The 10,127-nt window shown below is 45.7% G+C and overlaps 1 pseudogene; it reads right to left on the bottom strand.

Annotated features, from left to right (window-relative positions):
* Positions 1 to 8,474: 8,474 nt before the first annotated feature.
* LOC109365173 overlaps positions 8,475 to 10,127 on the bottom strand; it is a 4,923-nt pseudogene continuing 3,270 nt past the window's right edge.

The raw sequence follows: 10,127 nt of genomic DNA, 5'->3' as shown, positions 1-10,127 counted from the left end.
AAAAAAAAAAAAAATTGTTGTAGAATCATAGAATAATTTGTTTTGGAAGGGACCTCAAAGATCATCTATTCCATCCACTTACATGAGTAGGGATACTTTCCATTAGATCAGATGTTTTGGAGTCCCATCTTGTCTGACTCTGAACAGTTCCAGAGATTGAGCATGCAGAACTTCTCTGGGCAACGTGTTCCAGTGCTTAACCATCCTTATAGTAAAGAACTTCTTCCTACTATCTTTCCTAAACCTACTACTTTTTACTTGATAGCCATTACACCTTGTCCTATAATTGATAAAAATCTCTTCCCATCTTTCATGTCAGAATTCTTTACATATTGGAATGCTGTTCTAAAGTCTCCTCTCTAGGCAAAACAACACCAGTTCTCTTATAGGAGTTCTCCAGCTGTCTGATCACCTTTGTGGCCCTTCTCTAGATTCATACCAACAGGTCAATGTCTTTCTTATGCTGGGAGATGCACAGCTGAATGTTGCCTTCCCTGTAATGTCTCACAAGAGCAGAGTAGAGGGGGAAATTCATGTCCCTTGATCTCCAAGTCACAGTTCTTTTGATGTTCTCTCATACTTGCTGTGGGTGCCCATGTCACGGAGAAGCTGTTTAATAATAACATAGATGTTGGGATCGAGTGCATCCTCAGCAAGTTTGCAGATGACATCAAGCTCAGTGGTGCAGTTGATATGACAGAAAGAATGGATGCCATCCAAAGGGACCTGCACAAGCTTGAAGGATGAGCCCACAAAAACATGATGAGGTTCAACAAGACCACGTGCAAGGTATTGCACCCATGTTGGGGAAACCCCCGATATCTATACGACTGAGAGAAGGATGCCTTGACAGCAGCCCTGCAAAGAGCAACTTAGGGATCCTGGTAGATGAAAAGCTTAATATGAGCCTGCAGCTTGCACAGGCAGCCCAGGAGGCCAAAAGTATCCATGAGTGGATCAATAGAGAGGTGCCCAGCAGGACAAGGGAGGTGATTGTCAGTCCCAACTGGAGTACTGTATCCCGATCTGCAACCCCAGATATACATTTCAACTGTGGGAGTAGTGAAGTGCTGGAACAGGCAACCCAGAGAATCTGTGGGTGCCCTATCTCTGGAGACATTCAGGACTAGCTGAGATGGAGCTCTGGCAACTTGTTCTTGTGCCTGATTTAGCAGTTGTCATTCCTGGTATTTGAAACTAGATGACATCTGAGGTCCCTTTCATCACAAGGAATTCAGTAATTCTACGATTTCATAGTCACTGGAGCCAAGGCAGTCTTTGACATTCACATTTCTAACAAACCCATCCTTGCTGATGAGAAAGTGTCCTGCATAAGGATATTTTCTTTCACATAACACAGTGAGGTAAGGACTGATGATTTTTCCTTATAGAGTAACTAAGGATTTTTTCCTCTAGTGGCCAGGGGAGTGATAGAGTGCTCTCGGCAAATTCCCACCAAAGCAATGGTTTTCTCCAAAAGCCATCTATAAGCACTTATAAACATCACATGGAGAAACACTCAAGAATGCACCAAAATGGAAGCCTCAGGTGTGGAAAGTAGCAGGAGAAGCCATTGCTTCTCCACTGAGCGATCTATCTATCAAATCCCTATCTGTCCTGTATTTCAAAGAGATCACTGGACACTCAGTCTTTCTGACATTAGTGGCCAGGATCTCAGTCCTCTGTTCAGCAACACCTTCTGGGTTTCCAGAAAACCTAGCCTGGGCCTTCATCAGTGGCTTTAGCACAGTGGGGACCTGTCTGCTGAAATAGCATCTGTAAATGCAGGAGAGACCACAGCACCCGGAGCTATGAGAACTCCATCACTGCTAAGGATGCTGCCAATAGCAGCAGGGATGGAGGATTTCACAACAGCGTTCTGCAGGAAAGAGCTGTAGATAGGGGCAGACAGGGCCACTATTGCAGGAGAGGGCACAGTGATGACAGTGGAGTTCTGGCACTGCATCATTGCAGCTTTTGACCAACGGGGTCAGGCCACAAGGCCAGCATAGCAGGTACTGGGCATGGCACGCACTGGTCATATCAGGACATGGATGAAGGCTGAAGCTCCTACCTGGGAGAGACTGCAGGGAGAAAAAGAGCACAGGGGCATATGAGGAGTAGTCCATATGGAGTAGTCCTCATATGTCTCTGTAGCAGTAGTCCCCAGGTGCGTGCCAATGAAGTATTTTTGTTGGCTGGTAGAATGACAGAATTGTAGGGTTTGGAAGGGATGTCTGGACATCATCTAGTCCAACTGCCATGCTAAAGCACAGTCCGTAAATCAAGTCAAACAGAAAAGCATTCAGGTGGGTTTTCAATATCTCCCAAAAAGGAGATTCCAAAGGCTCTATGGGCAGCTTGTTCCAGTACTCTGCTCTCTCATGCTCAAAGTAAAGCTCTTTCCCATGCTTGGATGGAGTTTCCTGTGTATGAGTCTGTGCCTGTTCCCATCTGTTTTGTCACTGGGCACCACTGAAAAGATCCTGGCCCCATCCTCTTGACACCTGCCCATTATATATTTATAAGCATTGATATGATCTCCTCCTCGTCTTCTCCAGGCTAAACAGTCCCAGGACTCTTAGCCTTTCCTCCAAAGGAAGATGTTTGTGGCCCTATAAAAGAGTAAAAAGGGTCAAAATATTGTCTTCACTTCATCCAGAAATTATCTGAAGAGACTGGCCAGATGCAACAAGGCTGCTGTCTCTCTCAATGGAAAATCCATCTCAGCCAAGCCCAAGACAGGCATGATCAGAAAAGGATGTGGGAGAAGGGCTTCAGACTCATTTGGTTACCAAGAAAACCAGGTGAGAGATGTTGATTAGACGATCAAGGACTAAGGCTGCCTTTAATGGTGACCCTGCCCTGCCCCAGGCCCAGGCATAGCCTTCATGGAAGTGACAATTTTCTGTGGTGCTTGTGACAAATGGAAAACAACCAATGGCATGAGCTGTGTGGCTGCTTCCCTTAATACTGTTTATTCATTTTCTGACTCATACCACACTCATTTCCTCACGGAGGCTTCTTCTTGAGTGCTGGGATTGAGAGGCCCCAGGACTTCTGGGCCAGGAATGAGTCAGTGATGGCATAGGACTCACCTCAAATACAGAGATGGATCCATCTCAAGCAAGTAATGATGGCCTGGGGCTACCCTGCACACAGATCTGCCATGTCTTCCTCTTTTCCTCCATCCCAACTCATTCCTGTGGTCTCATGTGATCATAATGTCCAGGCAGGTGGGCTGGACTGCTGGGTTTCATTTCTCTTCATCATCAAGATGTCCTTTGAATAAGCTGTGTGACCATCTTGGGCTCCTCTCACTGGGCTGTCCCTGCACATCTGCAGACTGTGCTATCATCTCATCTGGAGCCCTGTCCTGCTCAGAGCACTGCAGTCTTGCCCTACCAGAAAGGTCCTCAGTCTCTCCTCAGTCAACTCCCCATGGTCTCAGCATCTGCCTCTCCATCTATGTGTGTTCACAATCATGGGTGATCTGTGCATGTACCTTAAGTGTGCATGAGCTTTTATTTCTATGTGCGCACCGTATGCATATACATTTGTGAATGCATTGTTGTGACAATGTGTGAAGGCACAGGTATGTTTGTGTGCGTACACACATCTTGTGTGCCAGTGCACAAGTGCACAGAATTACACTGACCAAGTGCACAGCTGCAGCATGTCCCAAGGCCCACAGTGTTCCTTCTGTGTACTGGTGTCAGGTGCTGATGCAACCTGGGCACCTCATAGTCTGAAGAGGTTTCGGGAAGGCTGTTGTGTTTGATTTTAAGTGATTAGTGTCTTCAGCCTACATCTAGTCTTTTTCTGAATCCTTTCTGCAGCTCCCAGCACTCATCTGCTTTCATAAAGCCATCCTGTCTCCTGGCTCAGGTGGAAAGAAGTTGATCACCTCCCTCTTCCTGCTGGCCACTCCTCTTTTAATGCAGCCGAGGATATAGTTGGCCTTCTGGGCTGCAAGTGCACACTGCTGGCTCATATCCCGCTTTCTTTTAGTCCAAAGAGCTCTGCTTTTCATGGTAGTTTCTGACATCTGCATCATCTTCAGAGTTTTCTCTGCTCCCTTTCCTTTCATTCAACAGAAGACATTCTCCATTTGTGCTTCCATCACATCATGCTTCCCATTTTTTGTGAGACTTCTTGAAATAGGCACAAAACATTATGTTGCAACTGAAACAGGACTCAAGAGACTTGTTGTTCATTAAGCCTGTGTGGAGAAAGTATATGGAGTCAACGATTCTTGTCTGTTTGCCTGTTCTACCTCAGGGTATGCTATGATTCTATGATTCCTTGCATTTCATAATTGATGAGATAATCTGTGGACATTGTAGTTGGTTTTTAGTTTTTTTTTTTAGTTTAAAAAAAAAGAAAAAGAAAAAAGAAAAAAGGACCCATGAGTGGCCTGGCTGAAGGTATGATTTAATGTTGCTAAGTGGAAAATAGCAGGAAAGGCAAGGTGCAGGGAACCTATGGATTCTCTCATCTTGCGTACAACTGGGCCAAGCAAAACATTATGCTGAAGAGTGCTATGGTTGGGACACCACTACCTGTAACAGACTCAAACCCAGATTTGCCATCACCCGCAAATACAGCTTCACCAGAGACCTCCCAGTAGTAGCCCTTCTGCACTGTTGAGGCTTGGATGAAGCACAGGAGATCTGATTGCAGGTGTAAATAGCCTGGGGAATGCAGGGGAATTCCAGTATCAATTTACATCACCCCACAGAGAGAAGCACACACTTCCTATGCTTTGGAAATCTTTCCCTTAAAAGGCATGGTGAAACATAATGATTTCACATTTGCCAGATTTAACTTTTCCTTGTGAAACATTACATGTGTTTATTTTAATTATCCACTGAGATCCTCTACTAAGTCTAATTAGCTTTTGCCGCTGTTGCAATATTCCTAGAAGCCACCCTTCTTCCATGGATTGTACTGCAACAGGAAACATCTTCATGCACACATTTTCTGCTGAGCTTTTCTCTAGACTCCATCAGTCCTGCTGCCTTGATGCTCAGGCCCTGATGAGACAGGGAAAAAACATGGGCTTTCATCCCTACCCATCATACAGAATATTTTATTTCCCACAGGAATTATGCTGAAAACATGCTCTTTCAGTTTGGGACCAGTGAATAGATGCTTTCTGGGTCAGTAATACACCCCATGCACTCCTGAGTCTCCAGCCTCACCCAGACACAGAACTCTCCCTTCACTCTGCTCCTTCTGTACTTGTAATGCACAAGTGGCCTATGAAAGATGGCAACTCATCAAAACTTACTGGAATTGGGAAAGAGAGATCTCATCAGAGTAGATGAAACTATGAAACTGCTGTCCCAGTGACACGCAGGAGTGCTAAGGCTGTTCTGCTTCCCCTGCTGCCAACATATCTAGAGGCCTTGGGTCCTCCCTGACCGTCTCTTGCCCAGCTTCTCCCCTCTGGGGTGCAGTTTTGTTTTGTCACTGCATTTCTGGCATGCTCTTGGGGAAAGAGAATCTTGCTGTTTCTGACTGAAGTCATTACATCTTGTCTTATTGCTAGTTACCTGTGAAAAAAGGTTACCTTCACCTTGCTACAACCTCCTTTCAGGCAGTTACAGAGAGTGATAATGGATAAGGTCACTCCTGAACCTCCCATTCTCAAAAATAATCCCAATTCCTCAGCTGTTCCTCATAAGGCTTCACAACTTCACTGCCCTTCTTTGGACATGCTCCAGGACCTCAAGGTCTTCCTAGAAGTGAGAGGCCCAAAACTGAACAATGTATTCAACGTGCAGCCTCACCAGTTCTGAGTACAAAGTAATGATCTCCTCCCTCGTTCCACTGATGACACTATTTCTGATGCAAACCAGGATACTGATGGCCTTCTTGGCCTTCTGAGCACACTGCTGGCTAATGTTAAGCAACCTGTCAACCAACCCCCCCTCCCCAGACCGTTTTTACTACACGCAGCTTTCGGTCCCAAACCTGTAGGCATTGCTTTGACAAAAGACTTGGCCTGTAGTCTTGTTAGAGCTCATGCCATTGGTCTTAGCCCAGTGATCCAGACTGTCCAGGTCTCTCTGTAGTAACATCAGGCAGATGAGCACTTTCCCCCAACTTGCTGTCATCTGCAAAATTACTGAAAGTGCAACAATTCCTTTATCCAGATCAGCAATAAGTACATTAAAGTAGATATGCCCCAACACTGGGGAACACACTCTTGACTAGTCCCCAGCTGTATTTAACTCCATTCTCCACCACCCTCTGTGTCAGTTTTTTATCAAGGAAAGAGGACACAAATCCAAGCCATGGGCTGCCGGATTATCAAGGACAATACTGTGGGAGATGGTGTCAAATGCTTTGCTGCATTCTAGGTAGACTGCATCAACAGCCTTTCCCTCATCTACAAGGTGTGCCATATTGTAATAGAAGAGATAAGGTTGATCAAGCATGAATAGTTGCCAAGCCTCTTGTCATCATCTTTTAGAAGTTATAGCTGTTCTGAATTCCCCAGTGACTGGAAAAATGGAAACATCATTCCTGAAAGTGAGAAAAGAGGACCTGATGAATTATAGGCAAGTGAGCCTTATGTAAGTGTTTGGGAAGATTATGAAGCAGATCCTTCTATAAGAGATGTTAATGAACATCAAGTGCTGAGGAGGTGATCCAAAACAACCAGCATGGCTTCACCAAGGGTTGATTGTGCCTGACCAATATGGAAGTCTTTTGTCATGGAGAGACCACATCAGTGGAACAAGGAAGGGTAACTGATGTCATTTACCTGGACTTCTGCAAGGCCCTTGATATAGTCCCACAAAATATTTATTTCTCTAGACTGGGAAGATATGAAGCGTGGAACATTCAGTGGATAAGGAAGCAGCTGGGTGGTTGCAACAACTCTGTTGAAGACACTGAGCATAGTGATGCAGGGAATGCAACGGAACTAAGGGGTGGCATCCAATGGGATGTGCACAAACTTCTAAAGTGGGCCCATTAGAATCTAATGAAATTCAACAAGGCCAAGTGCAAACTGTTGTGTTTGAGTTGGTGCAATCTCAGCTATGTGTACCGATTGGAAGAAGAACTCCTTGAGAGCATCTCTGCAGAGAAGGTCTTGGGGACCTTGGTGGATAAAGAGCTTGACATGACACAGCAGTGAGCACTTGCAGCATAGACATCCAATGGTATTCTGTTCAAGTGAGTTCCCCTCTACATTGCCCTTATGATTTCCCATATAGAGAAGTGCATCCAGCCCAGAGACCCCAGCACAAGAAGGGTGTAGAGCCATTGGAGCATGTCCAGAGGAGGGCCAAAAAGCTCAGCGGACATCTGAAGCACCTCTCGTACAATGACAGCCTGTGGGAGATGTTCTCGTTCAGCCTGGAAAAGAGAATGCCCTGGGGAGACCTCACTGGGACCTCCCAGTGTTTGGAGGGAACTTATAAAAAAGATAGACCAAAGTTTTACATGGACAATTATGAAAGCACAAAGGGGAATAATTTTAAACTAAAATATCAGAAATTCAAGGGGCTAGACACCATCGTGGGATTCAGACCATTGAATGCAGTGCATGAACTATTAGCTGAGGCATTTGAGATGTATTTTAACATTGTCAAGAGAAGAGCGAATCCCCAAAGTGTGAGTGTGTTGATCCATCTCAGATCTCGTTTTTAGAAGGCAGATAATTTCAGCACATGCTAATTATTGTCTTAAGGTAAGCAATACATGTGTTATGTGTAGTGAATGTCACTGCCAGGGTGAGAGCTGAGGCTAGGATCCAAGTCCAGGTTAGCCAAGAGTGGCCTGGCTAAAGACTCCACCCAATTAACAGAGTGGACCAACAGAGAGTTTGGCCAAGCAAGGAAGTCAGCAAATGACCTGGAGCAGGTTCTGGCATTTGACAGGTTTCTCATTCACATGACATGCTCCAGGGCATAGGGGACATGTCTAAGCAGAGATACAGGAAGGCAAGGACAGACTGCCATTAGTTACAGAGTAACTAGGGGTGATTTCCACTGCTTCAAAAGACAGTAACTGAAAGATGAAATCTCTGCAGTGTGCACTGGCCTCCAGTATCTATACACAGACGGTAAAAAAGGAGAGAAGGACACAATAAAGGTGCAGCAAATGTTTAATGAGTCTGAAGGGGGAAATTATGCCACTCCAAGTACATACACCAAGTGTGGGAAGCAGGAGGAACAGGCAAGAATATGTTCCCCCCTTCCTATATTAGGGCCCCAAGTTCCTGGCCAAAGATTGTAGAGAAGTGAGGTCTCTTGAGGCTGGTTTTCAGGAGTGCTAACAGAGATCAATAAGGAGAAATGATAGCAAAATAATTAGATAAGAAGAATGAAAGAAAGCGAGGATTGAGAGACATCTCCACGTTGTCAGAGAAGTCAGGCTGGCCTCTTCCTTAGTTTCTTGTCCTGTCCAGTGTCATGTAAGAGTTCCAGTGTGTCCTGGGGCAATATTCAGCATCTTTAGCAGGGGTTGCACCTTCTGCCACAGTAGCGGTTGGAAATGCAGGAGAGGTCAAAGCCTCCAGAGTTGATGGGCACACCCTCAGAGCTGAGGATGCTGCCAACAGCAGCGGAGGTGGAGGATCCAACGGCGGTGTTCTGCGGGAAGGAGCTGAGGATGGGTCCGGGCAGGGTCACCACCACGGGAGAGGGCTGGATGACGATGGTGGAGGGCTGGCACTGCCTGACACAGGGCTCATTGCAGCTGCTGGCCAGAGGGGTCGGGCCGCAGGGCCGGCATGGCTGGCACTGGTCACAGCAGGACATGTCTCAGGAATGGAGGTACACCTGGGAGAGAGGACAGGGAGGAAGTAGAATGTGGGAATGAATGAGGAGAAGCCTATCATCACACTTTGAGGGAATCAATGCACATGTAGTGCTGGGTGCAGAAGACAGTCCAGGGATGTCCAAGGAATTCTTGGTCTTATCCTGCTAGAGCCCAATGAAAGCCACTGAGCTGCATCCAGCTACTGCCTTGAACTAAAACAAAAGCCACCTCCTTACAGGCCCAACCTCATCCCATGAAAATCATTCTCTCCACTTCCCTCTCTCATGACAACCAGAGCCAAGCATGAGACACAACTAATAGCAGCTGAGAGTTCTACTGAGCTTAGAACTCTTGGAGAATGAAGAGAACAAGAAAGGGCAACACACTCACCTGGTTCCCAAGAAGATGCAGGTGAAAGAAGTGGATGAGGGAGAAAAGAGCTGGGCTGGCTTTTATAATGGACCCAAGCAGCCTCATTTCCAGAGGCACCCCTTGCAGCAGTGATTATTTTGTGACAAGATCCTTTTGAATGCAAAACATCCCAGCTAATGATATGGGCTGTGTGTTGGTTTCCTGTGCTGTTGCTACTTGTCACATCCTGATTTATATCACTCCCATTGCTCACGAATGGCATCTTTTGAGTAGCAGGAAGAAAGATCCAAGCATTTCCAGGCAGCGCAAATAAGTGTGGGCAGAACACGCAGTTCACATGCTGGAAGAATCTAGTAATAGAAATGATATCAGCATGCTTAGTGGGGCATTAGTGTGAAACAATTAGAGCCTGTGTGCTGGATTTATGCAGTTGCCTGTGGGTATAGAGGTTTGCATGATTCCATTGTGTATGCATGAGCAGGTGAGTGTTTGTGTGACTTGTGTGTCCCGCATAACAACAAGTGTTCTGGTCACATCAGGGGCACTTGAGGATACCAATAGATGCTGTTAATCTCTGTCTTCCTGCTAACAGAGCCAATTGGGAGGAGAGGAACTGGAAGGCACTTACAAATGTCATCAGGTTCAGTTGTCTGATTTCATTAGTGCTAGCCACAAGGAAAAGCATGTTAATGTAAGCATTATCAAAATGTCTGTCAACACTGACAAGCATGGGGCATTATCCACATCTCTAGAAATTCTGTTCAACTGTTTGACCACCTTCACATTAACCTTTTTTTTTCCTAGTGGTAGAAGTTGTGGCATTATTCTTCAGCTTGCTAATGCTCCTTGATGGATACCCTGGTGTTTGTTTAGATAACAGAAAGAATCTGTACTCTTGTACCATCTAGAGAATGGTGATATACTGAACTGCTTGTATCGAGTAGGCAAGGGAAGTTCTGCTTTGAATCAGCTCT

The sequence above is a fragment of the Meleagris gallopavo genome, unplaced genomic scaffold (assembly GCF_000146605.3).
Source record: "Meleagris gallopavo isolate NT-WF06-2002-E0010 breed Aviagen turkey brand Nicholas breeding stock unplaced genomic scaffold, Turkey_5.1 ChrUn_random_7180001957575, whole genome shotgun sequence".
Taxonomy (NCBI): Eukaryota; Metazoa; Chordata; class Aves; order Galliformes; family Phasianidae; genus Meleagris; species Meleagris gallopavo.
This window is presented reverse-complemented; position numbering and strand designations above follow the sequence as displayed.